Source organism: Theropithecus gelada, chromosome 18 (genome assembly GCF_003255815.1).
Source record: "Theropithecus gelada isolate Dixy chromosome 18, Tgel_1.0, whole genome shotgun sequence".
NCBI lineage: Eukaryota > Metazoa > Chordata > Mammalia > Primates > Cercopithecidae > Theropithecus > Theropithecus gelada.
The window spans coordinates 23,221,783-23,244,404 of NC_037686.1; positions in this window are offsets into that span (position 1 = coordinate 23,221,783).

Genomic DNA, 22,622 nt, shown 5'->3' on the forward strand with positions numbered 1-22,622 from the left:
TTTTTTTTTTTTTTTTTTTTTTTTTTTTTTTTGAGACGGAGTCTCGCTCGGTCGCCCAGGGTGGAGTGCAGTGGCCGGATCTCAGCTCACTGCAAGCTCCGCCTCCCGGGTTCACGCCATTCTCCTGCCTCAGCCCCCCAAGTAGCTGGGCCTACAGGCGCCCACCACCTCGCCCGGCTAGTTTTCTGTACTTTTTTGGTAGAGACGGGGTTTCACTGTGTTAGCCAGGATGGTCTCGATCTTCTGAGCTCGTGATCCGCCTGTCTCGGCCTCCCAAAGTGCTGGGATTACAGGCTTGAGCCACCGCGCCCGGCCTGTGCTTTTCATTTCTAATATTTTCATGCTATTCCATGACATAGCATTCCTCTCTCTGCTGAAATTGCCTTATCTGTCTGTTTTTTGTGTGTTGTCAGTTTTTTCTTTAGAACCGTCAACCTCTTAGTTGTAGTTGTTTTAAATTCTCTTTCTGATAGTTCTGTCATCTCTGTCATATCTGAACTTGGCTCTATTGATTGCTTTTCTCTTGGTAGTTTGTTGCTTTTTCTTGCCTCTTTGTATGCCTCATAATTTTTTGTTGAAAGCTGTATATCTGTATAGGAATAGAAACTGAGGCAAACAGTTTCTATATTTGCACATGTGCATACCTGTCGTTATATTCGATTTTTATTTGGGGGAGGTGAACCAGTCTAGGAAAGTGTTCAGTTGGGTTTGTTCCTTGTTGCTGTGCTGGCAATCAGTGTATACCATAGTATTCAGATTCTTTCAGAGATAACTTGTGTTTCAGGTGGAGACAGATTTTCAGTTTTTCTCACTATGTGCTTTATCTTTAGCTTGGGGTCTTCCCTTCCTGCTGTGCCTCTGAGAGGGTCTCTCTTTCTTTCTCTCGGAACTCTTGCAACTCTCCCAACATTATTGCACTGTTAGAAGTTACTCAATGCTTGTAAGCCTGCTGAGAGGGAGGCAGCCTCTGTTATTCCGGTGAAGGCTTGGTCTTGCGTAGGTTCTATATCCCTGGATCTTTAGGAGTGGCCTTCTTAGTGCTCCTGACCCACCCACCAGCTATGGTTATGAGCCCACACATGTTCCTGCCCTTCCTCCAAGGCTAGAGAGTTTTTTTTTTTTTTTTTTTTCTGTTCCTCATAGACAGCTAGAATGGCTTTTCCCAGTGTGATAAGCGCAGCAGTGCTTGTTGCCCCTCTGCCTGCGTTTAAGACTTTTGTATTGTTACGCGGGGGAGATAAGCCCATACAGGGCTTCATGCCTTGCCTGCAGGGCTTACTGCTTCTTTCCCTAAGGCCTGCCCTATTAAGTATGCTTTCTTGGACTCTCACTAATCTGTGTGTGTGTGTGTGTGTGTGTGTGTCTGTAAGCCTGTAATGTCCCTGGAAAAGAACCTGCAAGAGAATATTTCCCTTACGTCTACGACCCCTAGAGACTCCACACTCTCATCAGCTCACACTTGGCTTCTGCCAACTTCTTAACTGAATTCCTCAGCTAAATTCTTATTGGTACCTGGTTGTATCTCCCCCAGGTAAACAAATGCTCACATCCCTCTCTCCCTGCAGGTATTTTTTTCTACTTATACTTCAGATTGCTTAGCTGCCATGTGACCTCACCTTTCCGACGAATTCAAGAAAAGTCACTAATTTGTAGTTTGTCTGGCTCTGTGTCACTGCTGTAAGGGTGAGAGTGATGTTCTTTCCAGCTGTTAGCATCCCAAAAGAAAACTGAAAGTCTTCATACCTTTTTGGAACCATTACAGCCTTTGTTCTTCAATATATTAGCTTTAAACCACAGATTGGCCTTAAACACTTGTTTTGTTTATAAAATGTAGATAAAACTTCACTTGTATGTCCAAAAATTCCTCCCTGTCGGCCGGGCGCGGTGGCTCAAGCCTGTAATCCCAGCACTTTGGGAGGCCGAGACGGGCGGATCACAAGGTCAGGAGATCGAGACCATCCTGGCGAACACGGTGAAACCCCGTCTCTACTAAAAAATACAAAAAAAAACTAGCCGGGCGCGGTGGCGGGCGCCTGTAGTCCCAGCTACTCGGGAGCCTGAGGCAGGAGAATGGCGGGAACCCGGGAGGCGGAGCTTGCAGTGAGCTGAGATCCGGCCACAGCACTCCAGCCTGGGCGACAGAGCAAGACTCCGTCTCAGAAAAAAAAAAAAAAAAAAAAATTCCTCCCTGTCACATCCAGTTTATCCTTGTGGAATCTCAAATACACTTGTACATATCTAGGTTTCTTGGTTACAACAGCAGTACACTAAATTGGAAATCAGAAGAACTGGTTTATCTAACCTCTTACTAACAGTATGACTTTGAAATTTGTTACACTGTCTTTTGATTTCAGCTTTCTCATCTTTAAATTAGGAAGTTAGAGTATATTGCCTATATAATTCTTGTCTAATAATTTTTAGATAGTCTTATTTTTACTTTTTTTGTTGTTAAGAATGCAATTATGTCACATTATTTTTAGTTATTACTTTGGAGTTTCCCCAGAGTAATGAGTCTATAGTACAGTGGTTCAGCCAGCAAGCTCAGGAGGGAAACTGCCTACGTTCAAATTCTTAGTTCAGCACTTTGGCGCTCTGTATATCTTGGGCAAATTACTTTTCTAGGTCTCAGCCCCTATATTTAAACTTCAAATGATAAAATAATATACAATTGTTTTTAAAATAAAAATATAAATTATCTAGTGTAGTCTATAAAAGCTCAATAGACGTAAAATTGTTTGAAAACATCGGCTGATAATCAAACCAAGGGCAAGCATATGACTGCTCGCTAATTGAAGATAGCAGTGGAAGAAGGCTGACTGACATTTGTACATGTCCCAGTTTAACATCTGGAAGCTTAATATCTGGGAAATTTTAAGAATTCACGTAATGAAAAAAAAACAAAACAACCAAGACTACACCTTGATACCAGAGTTTTGGAAAGGGATTGCCCTTACCAAGAAAAAGTGTATTGAACCTGGTATTCTTAAACCAATAATTTAAAGTAGCTGGCTAAATAAAATTGGCCACAAGTCCTAAATGACAGTTCATATTTTCGTCCTTTTTATATCTCAGTTTTTATAACCTTTGCTGAATAGAACATTTATTTCTGCTTGATGAAGTGTGCTTTAGTCTGATTGTAAAGAGAATAATAAAAGAATTGAGAAAAGGAAAAAGGAGTGACATTGATAAATTTTAGCCACTTTAAAAACTAGAAAGTGTATCGTCACAGAGCATTCTTATTTATTCGATCAGCTATGCCCCAAAAATATGAATTTAACATACTCCCTAGGTTACGCTAGTATGTTTTCAGGTTTAAAAACTACTGCTAGATTATGCATGCAGGTCATAATCGTGTTCTAAAGACTAATTGAAATGTAGTTTTGAAAATGTCCATAGTTGATCATTACAAAGTTGAGCTTAATAGGAATACAAAGTTCACAGAAGCCAGCAAATACACTCCCAAAGTTCAGAATGATGAAGTGTGGATAAAACTATAGAATGAATCTTAATGTAGTCTCAGATCCCCTGTGTTAGATGAGGAATTATTTCTAGGCTTATTTATCCTCCCTCACAGTTAAGAACTCGTAAGTCTCCTAACTCCTAGGCTTCTTCCAGTCCCCCAGGCAACTTTTAACCTAACACTGCAGGATTAATGATACTTCCTTCAGTAGCAATTCTGATTTTGATCCTAAACCGAGGTTCTGATAATAGCTCCTGCCCTTTCCATTAAGGTCCCAGCCACTCTAGAATTGATGACACGGTTTCATTCATGCCACTTCCTACCCTTGCCCATTAAAACCTCAAAAACTCATACTAAATCCCAGCCCAGTGGACGGCTCTAGCTTCCTAGACGCAGATTGCATTGACATTGGCAGTCAGCTTGCCTGCATGCTCTCCATATTATCAACTGCTCTTGGATCCCATGACTGAGCTTTCCAGTCCAACAACTTGATTCAGTTCCCAGTCTCCACATTTGCAGACTCATGATTCTGGCCAAGTTGTTTTTAACTCTATGAGCTCCAGGTTCCTCAACTGAAAAATATTGGTAGCAATATTTTTATCACAAGCAATAAAGATTAAATATGATTATATATTAACTGAAATGATAAGTATGGTAGCAGGTGCATAAATGCTACTAATTCATTCTCTAACAGAAAACATATATTGAAACATTGTGCTTCCTTAATTAATACACCACTCTACCTTCCTTTGGCTCTATTCTTCTCTGCTCAAAATTACTTTATTAAAGTATGATTATTATAATCTTTTAGATCTGTGTTTCCTACTCTTTTTCATATCATGGCACATATCTAAAGTGATTATATTTAAACAGAAAAATAGGACAAGTGAATGAAATTGAAATAGCTGAATAAGAGATATAATCACAGAATCTCCAGCTTTCTCAAGCCTGTCCTGGAGGCCCTGAGAGCTACATTAATCATTTATCAACCTATCTGTAATTTATCATTTATCCCAGTTAGGAAACTTTGCTTTGTTCAACATGTTCTGCCAATAGACAAATGTATTAATCCATTTTCATGCTGCTGATAAAGACATACCCAAGACCATGGAGAAAAAGAGGTTTAATTGGACTTGCAGTTCCAATGGCTGGGAAGGCCTCAGAATCATGGTGGGAGGCGAAAGGCACTTCTTACATGGCAATGGCAAGAGAAAAATGAGGAAGATGCAAAAGCAGAAACCCCTGATAAAACCATCAGATCTCATGAGACTTATTCACTACCACAAGAACAGTATGGAGGAAACCACTCCCATGAATCAAATTATCTCCCACTGGATCCCTCTCACAACACATGGGAATTATGGGAGCACAATTCAAGATGAGATTTGGGTGAGGACACAACCAAACCATATCATTTCATCCCTGGCCCCTCCAAATCTCATCTCCTCATATTTCAAAGCCAACCATGCCTTCCCAACAGTACTCTAAAGTCATTTCAGCATTAAAAGTCCACAATTCAAAGTCTCATCTGAGACAAGGCAAGTCCCTTCTGCCTATGAGCCTGTATAATCAAAAGCAAACTAGTTACTTCCTAGATACAATGGGGATACATGTTTGGGTAAATACAGCCATTCCAAATAGGAGAAATTGACCAAAACAAAGGGGTTACAGGGCCCATGCAAGTCTGAAATCCAGTGGGACAGTCAAATTCTAAAGCTCCAAAATGATTTCCTTTGACTCTATGTCTCATATCCAGGTCATGCTGATGCAAGAGGTAGATTCCTATAGTCTTGGGCAGCTTCTACCCTGTGGCTTTGCAGGGTATAGCCCCCCTCCTGGCTGCTTTCACAGGCTGGCGTTGAGTGTCAGTGGCTTTCCTGGGTGCACGGTGCAAGCTGTTGGTGCATCTACCATTCTGGGGTCTGGAGGACGGTGGCCCTCTTCTCAAAGCTCCACTAAGCAGTGCCCCAGTAGGGACTCTATGTGGGGGCTCTGACCCCACATTTCCCTTCTACACTGTCCTAGCAGAGGTTCTCCATGAGGGCCCCACCCCTGCAGCAAATTTTGCCTGGGCATCCAGGCATTTTGATACATCTTCTGAAATGTAAGTGGAGGTTCCCAAACCTCAATTCTTGACTTCTGTGCACCCGCAGCCTCGACACCGTGTGGAAACTGCCAATGTTTGAGACTTGTGCCCTCTGAATTCATGGTCTGAGCTGTACCTCGGCCCCTTATAGCAATGGTTGGAGTGGCTGGGATGCAGGGTACTAAGTCCCTAGGCTGCACAGAGCATGGGGACTCTGGGCCAGGTCCATGAAACAAAACCATTCTTTCCTCCTAGGTTTCCCCGTCTGTGGTGGGAGGGGCTGCCATGAACACCTATGACATGCCCTGGAGACGTTTTCCCCATTGTCTTCAGCTCCTTGATACTTATGCAAATTTATGCAGCCAGCTTGAATTTCCCTGTAAAAAAATGTTTTTTTCTTTTCTACTGCATTGTCAGGCTGCAAATTTTCTGAACTTCTATGCTCTGTTTCCCTTTTAAAATAGAATGTTTTTAATGGTAACCAAGTAACCTTTTGAATGCTTTACTGCTTAGAAATTTATTCTGCCAGATACCTTAAACCATCTCTCTCAAGTTCAAAGTTCCATAAATCTCTAGGGCAGGGGCCGAATGCCGCTAGTCTCTTTACTAAAACGTTAATAACAAGAGTCACCTTTGCTCCAGTTCCCAAAAAGTTCCTCATCTCCGTCTGAGACCACCTCAGCCTGGACTTTATTGTTCACATCACTATCAGCATTTTTGTCAAAGCCATTCAACAAGTCTTTAGGAGGTTCCAAAGTTTCCCACATTTTCCTGTCTTCTTCTGAGCCCTCCAAAGCGTTCCAACCTCTGCCTGATACCCAGTTCCAAAGTCGCTTCTACATTTTTAACTATCTTTTCAGTAACACCCCACTCTACTAGTACCAATTTACTGTATTACTATTTTCATGCTGCTGATAAAGACATACCCAAGCCTGGGATGAAAAAGAAGTTTAATTGGGGCTGGGCGCGGTGGCTCAAGCCTGTAATCCAGCACTTTGGGAGGCCCAGACGGGCGGATCACGAGGTCAGGAAATCGAGACCATCCTGGCTAAAATGGTGAAACCCCGTCTCTACTAAGAAATACAAAAAACTGGCCAGGCGAGGTGACGGCCGCCTGTAGTCTCAGGGGGAGGCTGAGGCAGGAGAATGGCGTAAACCCGGGAGGCGGAGCTTGCAGTGAGCAGAGATTGTGCCACTGCACTCCAGCCTGGGTGACAGAGTGAGACTCCGTCTCAAAAAAAAAAAAAAAACAAAAAAAACAAAAAAGAAGTTTAATTGGACTTACAGTTCCAATGACTGGGAAGGCCAAAGAATCATGGCGGGAGGTGAAAGTTCCTTCTTACATGGCGGCAGTAAGAGAAAAATGAGGAAGATGCAGAAGCAGAAACCCCTGATAAATCTATCAGATCTCGTGAGACTTATTAACTACCATGAGAACAGTATGAGGGAAACCACCCCCATGATTCAAATTATCTCCCACCAGGTCCCTCCCACAACAGGTGGGAATTATGGGACTACAATTCAAGATGAGATTCAGGTGGGGACACAGAGCCAAACCAAATCAATAGACTTTCTTCCAGTACCTACAAGTATGTCTTTTTTCTAGTGTCTGCCATACTCAAGAAGATTGCTCTCTTTCCTGACGATTCCCGTTGGTCCATTATAGATTAATAAAAATTTCTCAAGAAAAGACTCTTTAAATAAGACATCAGTTCTTTACCAATCACACTGCTTTGTGTATCATAAATAGAGAGTATTTTTTTAAAACTTAGCCTTAGAAAAAGGAAAATAATAATCAATATTGCTTGTATACTAATGCCCTGCATAAAGGAGTGACATTAGGAAGATGATAACTAGAAAGCCCTGAGCTCTCCTTTCCCCTGTAAACATTTGAGTGAATAGCAATTCTCATCATCCCTTCGTAAGAAACCAAGTAAGAGGCTTCTGCACACTAGGCAAGCACAAAACTAGCCACATCAAAACTGGTAAGAAATTTCAAGTCACGCTGTCACCATAATCCTTCCCCCAGGCACAATGCCATAAAATTGGTATGAAACACCCAGTTCCTAGCTTGTCCCTGGGAAGGAAGAGAAATGACTAGACTGGATGTCCAATATTCTGATTTTTGGGGGGCTGTCCAAGTGGCTGCTTTTATCTTATCTGTCTCAGAGTACTGATAGGACCCAGCACACTCTGGATCGTTGAGGGCGGCTTGGAATAATGACAACAGAGAAAGCACTCACCATACCTTTTCCTCAAGCTCAGCACAGAGGAAGTAGGAAAAAACAAACAAACAAACAAAACACTATATCTCAGTTTCTCACTGGCGGAAAAAGGATAAAATCATATATTCAAAATTCCAACTTTTCTGAGGTCTTCTGAGGGACAGACTTGCCCATCTTAGGGCATTAACCAGCCCAAGCAACCTCTAGATGCCTAGAGGCCTTTGAGGACAAAGATGGAAGTTTGAACTAGCATGTAAGTTAGAGAAGTGAAGGTTTAAGATGCCCCCAGAACCCCTGGACAGGATGATTGGTGAGGGTCTCCTTCTAAACAAGGCCATTGGATGAAGATTGAGAGAAAGGCTGCTTTTCCTAATGTGCAGCTGCCAGCACAAAGAGTTAAGCAAAATGAAGAAACAAGGATGCATGGCCCAAAGAAAAGAAGATAAAGTTCCAGAAATCAAACCTAAGGAAACAGAGTTATATGAACTGCTCAACAGAGAATTTCAAATAACCATCATAAAGATTCTAAATGAGCTCAGGAGAACAATACATGAAGAAAGTGAGTATTTCAGCAAAACGGTGGAAAATATACAGAAGAATCAAGAGGAACCGGACCTGAAGAACATAACTGAACTGAAAAATTCAATACAAGGGTTCAACAGTAGACTAGATTAAGCAGAAGAAAGAATCAGTGTACTCAACTACAGGTCATTTGATATTATCAAGTCAAAGGGGCAAAAAAAAAAAAAGAATAAAAAAGGGTAAAGAAAGTTTGAGGGACTTATGGGACAGTATCAAGCAGACAAACATGTATTAAGGGAGCTTCAGAATAAGAAGAGAAAAAAGGGTCAGAAAGCACATTCAAAAAAATGATAGATGAACGCCATCATTTAAAAATAAAAAATAAAAAAAATAGATGTTAGCATGGATGTGGTGAAAAGGAAACACTTTTACACTGCTGGTGGAAACAGCAGTGTACAATTGTATACAATACAAGCCCCAGTGCCCTGGTCACAGACGGGTACTGGTCTGTGGCCTGTTAGAAACTCGACCACACAGCAGGAGGTGAGCAGCAGGCAAACAAGTGAAGTTTCATTTGTATTTACAGCCTTTCCCCATCACTCGTATTACTACCTGAACTTGGCCTCCTGTCAGATCAGCAGCAACACTGGATTCTCATAGTGGCTCAAACCCTACTGTGAACTGTGCATGTGAGAGATCTAGGTTGCGTGTTCCTTATGAGAGTCTACTGCCTGATGATCTGTCACTGTCTCCCATCACCCCCAGATGGGACCATCTAGTTGCAGAAAAACAAGCTCAGAGCTCCTACTGATTCTACATTATGGTAAGTTGTATAATTTTTTCATTATATGTTAATATTACAATGTAATAATAATAGAAATAAAGTGCACAATATATGTAACACACTTGAATCATCCCCAAACCATACCCACCACCCACCACCCACCACCCCATCCGTGGAAAAACCGTCTTCCACAAAACTGGTCCTTGGTGCCAAAAAGGTTGCGGACCCCTGATTTAAATCATAAATCGTCTAGATTGTTTCTTACCACAGCATAATGTCACCCATTCTGATGTGTACACATTCTCTAAAAGGTATTACAAACATATTATTTAAACCTCTTTGCCGGCCAGGCGTGGTGGCTCACACCTGTAATCTCAGCACTTTGAGAGGCCGAGGTAGGTGGATCACTTGAAATCAGGAGTTCGAGACCAGCCTGGCCAATATGGTGAAACCCTGTCTCTACTCAAAATACAAAAATTAGTTGGGCATGGTGGTGGGCGCCTGTAATCCCAGCTACTTGGGAGGCTGAGGCATGAGAAACGCTTGAACCTGGAAGGCAAAGGTTGCAGAGAGCCAAGATTGTGCCACTGCACTCCAGCCTGGATGATAGAGAGAGACTCAGTCTCAAAAAACAAACACAAAAACAAAAAACCTCTTTGCCTATATTTGCTTATTCCTATAGCATATTTATGTATACAGGTTTATTTCTTTTTAATGCTCAGTAGTATTCACTTATATAGAATTGAATACGATTGAATACTACTGAGCATCAAAAAGGAATAAACTTGTATATAATTGAATGTGTGTGTGTGTATACAGCATATTTTGCTTAGTCACTCACTACTCGTTGGATAATTGAATTGCTTCCAGTTTTTTGAATATTACAAAAAATGCATTTAGAGATATTTTCATATTTTTCTTTTTTTTTTTTTCTTTTTGAGACAAGGTATTGCTCTGTTGCTCAGGTTGGATTGCAGTGGTTTGATCTTGGCTCACTGCAACCTCAGTCTCCAGGCTCAAGCAATCCCCTCACCTCAGCATCCCTACTAGCTGAGTAGCTGGGACTACAGGTGCATCCCACCACACAGGGCTAATTTTAGTATTTTTTGTAGAGACAGAGTTTGTCATGTTGCCCAGGCTGGTCTCGAACTCCTGGACCCAAGCAATCCGCCTGCCTTAGCCTCCCAAAGTGCTGGGATAACAGCTGTGAGCCACCGCACTCAGTCAATATTTACATATTTTTCAAGTCCAGAATTTCCACTTTGTTTTTTTTAGTAGATTATTTTTCTTTATTAATAGTTCCCCCTTTTTAGCAATTGCCACCACATTTCCCTTAGTTCTTTGGACATGTGTATACTGATATATTAAGTTCTTCGAAGATATTTATCATATCTAATTAGAAATTTTTGTCTGCTAAATCCAACATTTAGACCCACTCAGAGACAGTTTTCATTGGCTGTTTTTTACACTAAGTACAGTTTACGTTGTCCTATTTGTGTTTTCTTGCATGTTTTATACCTTTTTGTAGAAAACTAGAGAATTCAGATAGTCTATTGTAGTAACTCTGGATTATCACTTCCTTTTTCTCTGAGGGTTTTTTTTTTTTTTTTTTGGCGGGGGTTGGCTTTTGTTGTTGTTTAGTTACTTGTTGTTTTGAAGTAACATATCTGCATCAAATCTGAGGAGTGTAGAAGCCCCATAATGTGCAGCTCTTGATGCCTCTGCTTAACTGTTTCATTGTTTTTATTTTTTAACCTGGTCTCTTAGACGTGACCCCTGGTTTTGCATAATTAAATGGTTTGTCAATGATTGAACAAAAGTTGTGTTCAAAAACAGTGGGCCTATAAGGCTTCCACCCTCTGCTGGTGGATCTGTGTTTAGTTTGGGCAGTTTTCAAGTCAGCGTGGCCTGTTGTTATTGTTGGTCCTCACGCCTCCACCATTCATGCGCACAGGCTCCCAGGCAGCCAGGCATGCGTGGAATGTTTATCAAGTCCCTCAATTGCTATCTCCCTGCTAAATATCTTGCTAGTCTTACATTCTGCTATTTGCCCTAACCAGGACCATAACCTCATGCTGCAGGCTCTTCGTGTTCACTGCTGGGTGAGATTTTTCCATCCTCTACTCCAAATAAAATCAGCCCCCTCCAGCAGCTAATGTGCTGGTTTTCATGGCCAGCTGGCCCTGGTTGATCTACTGCAGCATCTGAGCTGGGGCAGGGCCAGTGGACAACTTCAGGCAAGAATGCCACAGACTTCCACTGTTTTCTCTAAAATTCAGTAGTTTTTTGGGAATAGTTATCTCTAATTTGTTGTTTGCCTTTTGTAGATTTCCAGAGCCTTTTTTTTTTTTTAACTGTTTTTATCAGTTTCATAGTTGTTTTTTGGAGAGATGATTTGTTGATCTTTTCAGTCCTATATAGCTGGCAGTCCTGCCTATTTTCCCACCTTTCACAACACTTATATGCATATATATATTCAATCCTTCAGGGTACTCAGCAGAATAAAGGGTGAATAGAGGGCACTTTATTTAACAGGATCCAACTTTCATAAAAGGTAGTTGGGGACTGGGCACCCTGGCTCGAACCTGTAATCCCAACACTTTGGGAGCCTGAGGCGGGTAAATCTCTTGAGCTCGAGAGTTTGGGACCAGCCTGGCAACATGGCAAAACCCCGTTTCTAATATGTGTGTGTGTGTGTGTGTGTGTGTGTGTGTGTGTGTGTGTGTGAGCCAGGGAGGTCAAGGCTAGTGAGCTATGTTCACACCACTGCACTCCAGCCTGGGGGACAGAGCAAGATCCTGTCTCAAAAAAAAAAAAAGGCAGTTAGGATTTTTAAAAAGTATCATTTTTTTCTTTTCTCATAACAGTAGCCCTATAAGCATTTCTGGTATAGAAAAACCAAGTAGACTTGGCTATATAAGACATATTTTTTCCTTTTTATTTATAAATAATGAAAGAACAACAACATATACAACAGCTCAGATCCACAGTAGCATTTTATCTAGTCCATCATTACCTCCGTCGAGAAACAGTTTCTTTACTTAACTTCCAAAATGCTTCTGCTTCTGTGACTTCACTATTCTTTCTCTCCTCCTGGCCTCTGAATTTTGTGCACACTACCAGTAAGTACCGGGCTCTCTTCTATTTATTTTCTACATGCAGACATATTTGGTGATCATGTCTCATCTCTCAGATTTAAACACCATCTTTAAACTAATGAGATCCAGTTATGCAACCACTTACTTGACACCTCTACTTGGATCTCCAACAGACAAAATTTAAAATATCTAAAACAAAACTCGTAGTTTAAGACTACACTCCAGATTTGCTCCTCTCCCAATCTTCCCGTTCATCTAATTTTTCTGTTCAAAAACCTAGAATTCACCTGAGTTCACTCTGGTCCCTTTCACTCTACAGCTAATTCATGGGCATGTCCTAAGGGGCTCATAATTCAAATGTATCCAGAATATGCGCTCCCCTCACTGCCACCATTCTAGACTAAGCCACCTTCATCACTCACCTGGGCTCTTGCAATAGCCTCCGAAGTGTTCTTTCTGCTCCAACATAGGCAGGTCTCTTTTTGAAAATGTAAATGAAATCTTATCATTACTTGGCTCAATTGTTTCTTGCAGAATAAAATTCAAGCTTTGCACTATGTACTGGTCTGGCCTGTGCTCTCTGGCTTATTTCACTCCAGTCATCTTGTTTCTTTCACATTCCACATCTTTCAACCTCAGGCCCTTTGCCTTTTACTTATCTTTAAAACAAGTGAGGCAGAAATTGTAACCAGTCACTTGGCTCACATTGCATTGGCAAGAATGCCATCACATCACATTATCATCTGCAGAGGACTCAGAGAAATGTAACGTCTGCCAAGGAAGTCATATGATCAACTTAAATTCTGTTACTACAGCACAGGAGAGAATGGAATTTGGTGGACAGTTAGCAGTTTCTCACACAATATTTGGCTCTAGTCACCCAACTGTTTAGATGTAAATTTCCTTCCACAAATAGAACATACTTGTTCCCTTTCCAAAGAAGGTAAGCCAAAGTCTAATTCAGTTATTTCATCCAGCTCAAAGTTCAGGATCATGAGTTGAAACACCATCCTCTCCATCAGATCAATATGTTATCTCCCTCCAGTCCCCATCCCCCAAATAAACAGTAGCAGAGCAGGAATAGGATAAATGCAATATAAGGCACAATTTGGAAAAGGAAAGCATGAGAAGCCCACTAGAGAGAATGATCTAGAGCAGTTATCACTGTGCTCGGCGGGAGTCGTTCATCTGTCTGCTCTGGGAGGGGAGTGGGTTCTTGGTTGACCCGTCTGACTGTCCCTTGTTCTACTCTCTGAGAGGAACTCCTTTGTCTATGGTCGTTGTGGCCTCTGGCCTTGCCTTCTGGGCACTTATTTTATGTCTTTTATATGAATATCAGAGTGTATGCATTCCTTGAAGACTACTTCATGCCTCCCAATTTTGCTCTTTCAAATTATGCTGTTGGCTAATTTGGTAACACAATCCATTGAAAGCACAGCAACTGCGGGGTTTTTTCTTTTCTTATAATCAATTGCATGTTTCAATAACCATAACCCATTTTTTTTTTTAATTTAGTTTTAAGTGTTTCTGTTTTCTGACTTCTATACTGTAACTATCTGTGTTAGGCTGTTCTTGCATTGCTATAAGGAAATACCCGGCTGGGCGCGGTGGCTCACACCTATAATCCCAGCACTTTGGGAGGCCGAGGTAGGTGGATCACTTGAGGTCAGGAGTTCAAGACCAGTCTGGCCAACATGGTGAAACTCCATCTCTACAAAAATACAAAAATTAGCCAGGTGTGGTGGTACATGCCTGTAATGCCAGCTACTTGGAGGCTGAGGCACAAGAATCACTTGAACCCGGGAGGCGGAGGTTGCAATGAGCCAAGATGGCGCCACTGCACTCTGGACTGGGTGACAGAGTGAGGCTCTGCCTCAAAAAAAAAAAAAAAGAAAAAAGAAAAGAAAAGAAAAGGAAAAGAAATACCTGAAACTGGGTAATTTATAAAGAAAAGAGGTTTAATTGACTCATGGTTCTGCAGACTATATAGGAAGCATGGTGCTGGGCATCAGCTTGGCATCTGGTAGGGCCTCAGGGGTATTTTACTCATGGTGAAAGGCAAATTGGAAGCAGCGGTGAGATTTGGGGGTTGGAACCACACACTTTTAAGCAACTAGATCTCACGAGAACTCACTATCAGGAAGACAGCACCAACTCATGAGGGATCCACCTCCATGATCCAAACACCCCCACTAGAGCCCACCTTCAGCATTGGGGATTACATTTCAACATGAGACTTAGAGGGAACAACATCCAAACCATATCACCATCTTCTCACACTGTCTTTCTGGAAATTTCTAATCACTTCACCTAGAGGAACAAGCTCAGTGGGAAATGTGCTTGTCTTGCAAATCATCACATGTAATATTTTTACCAAATGTTTTCAACACATGACTGAAGGTAACCATATTTCCAGCCTACTATATTTTGTCTCTGCTGTATGTTACTTCATTTTCAAGCCCAAACCACATCATTTCTGTTTTTTGTGATGTCTATCTGCGTCCCATTTTCAATACCAATTTCTTCAACATTATGTCAAAAAGCTAAGCTTCAGTAATAAAGAGATCCCAAAATATAGTCACTTCACAAAATAAACATTTATTTGTTTCATATATAATCTAGTCCCCAAATGAGCAGTTCAGGGTTCCAAGGTGACTCTGCTCCACATAGCCATCCAGGAATCCAGATCCCTTCCCCCCGCCTTTTATTTTTCAACATCTCAGACTTTCTTCTTAACTTTATGGTCAAAGTTGGTCAGTGAACATATTTGTGTTCAGCTTGAAGAATAGGAGAATCAAGGCTAGCAATTTTCCTTTAAATTGTAGCAGAAATTTTACGTATCACTGCTGCTCATACTGTACTGGTGAGAACTTCGTCACATGGCCACGACCAGGCAGTCTCTAACTTCGTGTGTGCAGAACATTATTCCTAGCATGTAAGCAGACTGTGATAACATTTTATTGGTGATAAGTGATTACAACAATACCACAAGGTAGATTATGTTGCATTTGAGGTATTCTAATAAAAGTATCTTATGTCAAATATACCTATTATATTTATATAATTACAGGACAAGATTGAGTGGCTAGTTTCCTTTTGACTCAGTTGTGTCTTACAGGTTTTTTTGTTTGTTTGTTTTTCTTTTTTTACAATAGAGTCTATCTATTTGCCTGTTTGGACAGTCACATATGAGAACTTTTATGAGCATAAAGAATCCCCCTTTTAAGAATTTCCTGGAATAAGATAAAAAATATTATGGTATCTCTATAGGCCAAAGAGAAAATGAAACTTGGAAATGTATAAAATATAATAACAACAAAGAGACGTAGAAAAGAATTCTAGCTCAAGTTCCTTAACTGAAATCTATAGTTTGACTGTGAGATAAAGCTACCTCCGAATGTTAATTCACTTCCCCAACATTACAAAACACCATACTGCTTATAAGCTTGTGAGAATTAGGATACTCTTGCAGTGGAGTCCACAATAAATAACAATTCATTGCATGAAATATGAAATATTATGTACTTTTTTGATCATTGTGAAAGTGTTATCAATTTTGCTTTATTTTTAACTTCTTCTAGATTTTTGGTTATACAATGACCCCATGCTATAATTCCCAAGTATGACTCAGTCATGAGTCCATAGTAAAAAAAAAAAAAAAAAAAAAAAAAAAGGCAGGATAATCATCCAGGTAGCCTCCTGTTTCAACCAAGTAGAATTAACAATGCTTTGTTTAAACAAGTCTCATTTTCAGTAGTGAAAGACGGTCTTTTCTGTTCAGTGAGTCATACCCAACCAAAGACATGCCAGAATGACGCAGTGACTACATAGAAATAATACAGGCTCTGTCTTACCTCTCTGAGAAGGAAAAACGCAACCTATGTTGGTTAAATAAGTTTTTGATTAGGTGAGACATTCAATTGCCAAATGAATACAAATTTCTTCAAAATACATTTAATAGTTTATTTTCTAATTACATATGTAGCCTTATTCTGTTGAGTTCAATTTGATAGAATGTCAAATTCAGAGAGATTCACAAGTTTATAGTTCTTATGAAATGTCAGATTACAAGTAGGGTTGTTTTAAAACTCAAGGGAAGTAACACATTTTTTAAAAGAATTGAGCCTACTGATTTCTTAAGAGATTCAATTTTTAAAAACTTTCATACATCAGAATCTCGGCCAGGCATGGTGGTTCGCGCATATAATCCCAGCACTTTGGGAGGCAGAAGCGGGCGAATCACCTCAGGTCAGGAGTTCAAGACCAGCCTGGCCAACATAGCAAAACCCCGTCTCTACTAAAAACACAAAAAAATGAACTGGACATGGTAGTATGCGCCTGTAGTCCCAGCTACTCAGGAGGCTGAGGCACAGCTTGAACCTAGGAGGTGGAGGTTGCAGTGAACTGAAATCATGCCACTGCACTCTAGCCTGGGTGACAGAGTGAGACTCTGTCTCAAAACAAAGCAAAACAAACAAAAAACTTCACCTAACAAGAGTTGGCAAAAAGATCAGTAATGAAGTAAAATGTATCTGACCTGTTAAGTCAACGTCATGAAATCAACAAACTTAAAGCTCATGCAATTCATGCTTTGGATTTTATATCTTCCTTCAGAAACTGTTTACTTTCAGTTTCACACTTTTAAGTGTTTTGTTAAATCACTTTCTAATCCAGTGATGATTAGAAACAGCCAAATAGGAAAGAGAGTTAAGCACATTGCATATAAATAAAATGATGATTATTCATAATGTTGATCCTGAATTATTAACAAAAGGAGAAATTATATTAAGAGAATACAATGTACCTTTTCAGGATTTTCATCTAATATTTTTTATTTTAATTTTTGATTTCTATCTGAAAATTGATCCTGACTGAAACCTCCTCTTTTCATATACCGTATCCCTGTATGTTAAAATTCTCTCTTGCAAATAATGAAATTGTCAAAAAATGTAACTAAAAAAAATTCTTTTCCATTATATTCATGCAATAAATTTAAAAACTGAAACCTAGAATATTAGCCTGTGAACCTAAGGTTGTATAATTAAACTATTACCTTATGGAATAAAACTGTATAATTAGGTGTTTAACTATGGGTGTTACGGCCGTATTATTAACACCAATCATAGTCTTTCTATTTCACTGTTATTTCCACAAGACTCTGTTAGTCAATTTAATCGTTATTCCTACTAGAAAAAAAACACACACACACACACACTGAAGATTAAAAGAGAGAGAGAACAAAGGTAGTCTGCAAACTGCCTGCTCTCTAGCCCCTATCTTTTATGCCAAGTTATGAAGGCAAGGAAGAGGGTAGTGGGAACAATCCACATAGATTAGGTCTCTGTCTTTGGCTTACATTAAAATCATCTGGAGAGTTTATTAAAATAGACCACTGAGCCAAAACTCCAGAGTTTCTGGGTCCCAGGCCTGAGAAATCTGTATCCTAAGCAGCGATGCTCCCCACACACCATAGCACCGGATGGCTGGGTAGCAGAGGTCTCCTGAGCCTGTGCACAGTGCACCAGGGTCACATCTGCCTGGGATGGTACGTAGCCAGGATGCACGAGCTAGCCAACCCAGTCTTCTCCAGCTGATGGCCGTCTGATTGCTCAGTTCCCATGTCAAATGGGTTGCTAAATATTTTTTATATCACCCCGTGCTTACTCTCAATGCTTCAGTAAGAAAACTATTAAAATTTGCAACATCCAGGTAAACAAATAAAAATTAGTTACTAGATGGAGGATAGCAGCCTTATAGATTTTTTTTCATGGAGAGGGGTAGAATTTATAGCAGATAGGTTAATAAAAATTCAACATGAGTAAAACATCTGTTTATCATGTAAAGTAGTTTCAAGCCACCTCAAAAAATATATCCTTTTAAGTGGAAGTAATATCCTTGCTGTAATCCACATCCCCTAGGTCTATTTCCTTATGAGATTCTATTCCAGCTCTTCCCGTGTAGATGCTCTGTCACTGCCCTTGTAGAGAGCGGTCAGGCCTGGGTCTCTGACAGGAAGAGTTGTCTTAATGGAAGTCAGCATGTACAGGCCCTGCTGAAAATCATGCAACTGGCTGGCCTCAGTGGCTCACACCTATAATCCCAGCACTTTGGGAAGCCGAGACAGGTGGATTATTTGAGCCCAGGAGTTCCAAACCAGCCTGGGCAACATGGCAAAACCTCATCTCTACAAAAAATACAAAAGAAAATATATATATATATATATATAGAGAGAGAGAGAGAGAGAGAGCGCCAAGTGTGGTGGTGCATGCCTGTAGTCCCAGCTGAAGTGAGAAGATCATCTGAGCCCGAGAGTTCAAGGTTGCTCTTAGCTGTGATTATACCACTGCAGTCCATCATGGGTGACAGAGTGAGACTCCGTTACAAAAAAAAAAAAAAAAAAAAAAAAAAAGCAAGTAAATGAATGAGTTGCAGATTACACCAATAAAAGCAGTTAAATTTGTGGAAGCAATGAACAAATAAACAGCAAACTAGAATTACAAATGGTGCATGTTTTATTTTCATTTTGTTTTTGGCCATGATTTAGTTCATCTAGAAACAATTTTAAAATCAAGCAGAGATTTCAGCACTTACTCATATTCTTCATGTATTGCTATGAGAACATCTTTTTTCTCCTTAATAATCTTCTCCTTAATAATATTCTATCTACTTTCAGAGAGAACATAAACTTGAGACTGCAATTACTAGAAAACACTGCTATATTTTGCATGGCTACTTTGTGCCCCATGGATGTTATACTTACTGCTTATTCTGAATATGGCAAAAAAAAATGACACAATGAGCAGATTTTTTTCAGGGCAAGACCAACATTTTCCAGCGTGGGCCAGATTGGACAAAGACTGGAGTAATAAATAACCTGTGAAATAGCGGAGGGAAGTCATGGAGATTGGGTTGAAATTTGGCATGGGAATAAAGAGAAAAAGCTTCACATAAGAGGAGCACTTGGCAAGGCTTGGAAACACAGCAGAAAAGAAACAAGAGATCAAAATGATTTCCAGTTTCATGCATGCACAGCTGGAAGAGCTGTGAGGTCACGGAGATGGCTGTCTGCGGCCATCCCACCTGAATGTGCTAGGTGCTGTCTGTGATCAGAGGAGTTGGGAGGTACGAGTGCAGTTTTTTCTTCTGAGTGTGGTTGACCTTGTATTGGGACAGAGTGTGCTGGGGTGACAACATCACCACCAATAGAAAGATACAAACACAAGAATAGTAGCAAGATAAGAGGGCATGATAGAAAATGTTTTTGTGAATCTTTGGCACAGAAGTGAAAGTTGATACCACAAGCTTGAATGACAATCCCAGAAGTGAAAGAAAAGGTGAACAAAAGAGCAGGGACTGAGTCAATGGGACTGACTATCAACATGACAAATCTCATTTGGCTTTGTTTTAAATTGTTCTGCAATCTCATATGGATTTTTTAAAGGAAGGATGAGTTGCTTTTGACCAAAGTCATACAGTACAATTTGTAAATATGGGCTTTTTAGAGATAGAAAGGTAAATTGGGTTAGAACTAACACTTTTTTGGTTTTCAGTATTTTCATCTTATTACTAAATATTCAACAGTCACTGAAACAATTTAAAAGAAAGCTTTGGACAAAAGTTTAGGCATTAAATTCCCTAAGAATGAGTATCTTCTAGTTCACATAAATATTTGCAAAAGAATTTTTGTCATTTTCTTGGTCTTCAGTAAGCATCTCTGGTTTTAAAATATCCAGAATGAACATTTCTAGCTCAATATACTTCAAAGAAGGTATTTTGTTAAAAAAAATAGGAATGATTATTAGGGAGAAAATAGATATTCTCAATAGCAATACAAGAAGAATATGAGTGAGAGCTAAAATCTCTGCTTGATTTTAAAATTGTTTCTAGATGAACTAAATTATGGTCAATAACACAGTGAAAATGTAATATGCAGCTTTTGAAATTCCAGTTTGCTGTTTATTTGTTCATTGCTTCCACAAGCATAACTATTTTCACCTGTGCAATTGGTAACTCATCCATTTACCTGCACATTCAACAACATTATTAAGGGCCTAAGATGTGCACCAGACACTTTCAGTCACTGCTTCAGGGAGTCTATATTGTTAGAAATGTAAGTGTGAGCAAACTCATTAGGTAAATTCAGATGATTTAAGTAGACTGGTCAAACTATGAAAATATCTACATGACAAAACAAAGTACAAGTATCTGTTCCTTTTTAAAAACATTTTCTTACACTAATTAACATACCTTAGTATTTAAATTAGGCACTTCTATGTGTCCTTTATTAATTTCAACATCACATGTTATTGATAGTGAATACATTTGAGAACTGCACTCAAACACTTGTATCTATCAAACTTCTGAAACTACTGCAAAAATATGTGCTGCATCTCACTGTCATCAAAATAAAAAAAAAAAGAATAGCCCTTCTCTGAAAGAAGTTTCATGACCTAATAGTTTGTTCCACCTCCAATGTTTCCCATTGTGCTTACCTCAGAAAACCTCATTTTGATCACATCTTTTTCAGTGTCTATGAAGTTCACTATTTGTTGGTGTGTGTGTCCCTCGGTATTTTTAAAAATCATTTTGAATGATAAGTCTTTTTGTTCCTCTATATTATTCTATATTCTGAAGTCATTTTGTAGTTACAGCACTTCAACCATCTTTGCCAAGAGAACTCTTGGGGAGGGAGTTAAGGAATAGATAAAATTATATATGTTTTTTCTGAAAAGAGTATTCAATAGTTGATGAATAATACAAATTACTTTGGCATCTAATATACCTTTGTAAGAAAAAGAGAATGTGATAATATTTGATAATGGTTTAACTCAGAATAGTCACATTATTTTTGAGGAGCTTCAAATATCTATTCAGACACACATACATTACACACACACTCTCTACTCTTCTCCCTTGAAAACACCAGTCTACGTTTTTTCATTTTTGTTTACCAATCAGTGGTGAGAAAATATAAACTAATAGAATATTGGCATACATAAGCTTGATTTAGGATGTAAAATCTGCTATAATGTTGTGTGCCAATGTCATCTAGCAATGACTTTCGTGTTCACCATCTTCTTGCTTCCAGTAGTGGAAATAGTGACGTGTTGGCGTACATGGCAGGAAGAGCATCATTACTTGGGTGCCTAAGCAATGAAACAGCATGAATAACATACTTGACAATTAGAGAGACCGCAAAAATAAATAAAGCATTAAATTCCAAACTAGCAACGGCACTTGAAACAATATACTTGGCATGGTATGACAAAATTATTCTACTGAAACACATTTTAACTGTTGTTCATGAGCTATAAATATCACATTTAAATGGGATAGGTGGGTAGAGCATCCGGTCCATTTAGTTTTTGCAAGGATTGGGAAGCATACATTACAGATTTGACTGGACGTTACAAAATCTTCAGCTGAGCACCAGGATGTTCCCATGGCTCCCTCTTCTTTTTGAGTCTTTTCACTCCAGGCCAGGGACCTTTCTGGCATACTTAGATGAAGAAATATATGAGAGATATTTTTGTGTTTTCTATGTGTTCAAAAATTCATATTTGTTTTTACTATTGGGAACCTCTATTAAGGTCAACTGCAATTATCTCTGGGCACTAATTCTCTGGAGTGTAATTTACCTTTCATTAGAATTTCCCAATTAGACTGGGCGCAGTGGCTCACACCTGTAATCCCAGCACTTTGAGAGGCCGAGGCATCAGATCACCTGAAGTCAGGAGTTTGAGACCAGCCTGGCCAACATAGTGAAACCCTGGCTCTAATAAAAATACAAAAATTAGCCAGGCGTGGTGGCGGGCACCTGTAATTCCAGCTACTAGGGAGGCTGAGGTAGGAGAATTCCTTGAACCGGGAGGCAGAGGTTGCAATGAGCTGAGATTGTGCCACTGCACTCCAGCCTGGGTAGCAGAGCAGGAAAAAAAGGAAAGAAAGAGAGAAAGAGAGGAAGGGAAGGGAAGGGGAGGGGAGGAAAGGGGAGGGGAGGGGAGGGGAGGGGAGGGAAGGGAAGGGAAGGCAAGGGGGCAGGAGAGGGAAGGAAGGAAGGAAGGAAAGAAGGAAGGAAGGAAAGAAAGGAAGGAAAAAGAAAGAAAGAGAAAGAAAAGAAAGAAAGAAAGAAAGAAAGAAAGAAAGAAAGAAAGAAAGAAAGAAAGAAAGAAAGAAAGAAAGGGAGAGAAAGAAAGAAAGAAAGAAAAGAGAGAGAGAGAAAGAAAGAAGGAAGGAAGGAAGGAAAGAAAGAAAGAAAAGAAAGAAAGAAAAAAGAAAGAAAGGAGGGAGGGAGGAAGGAAGGAAGGAAGGAAGGAAGGAAGGAAGGAAGGAAGGAAGGAAGGAAGGAAGGAAGGAAGGAAAAGAAAGAGAGCGAGAAAAAAGGAATTACCCAATCAGCATCCATTTGGGATGGGTATATTTCAGCTTAACTGTGTAGACCAAGTGT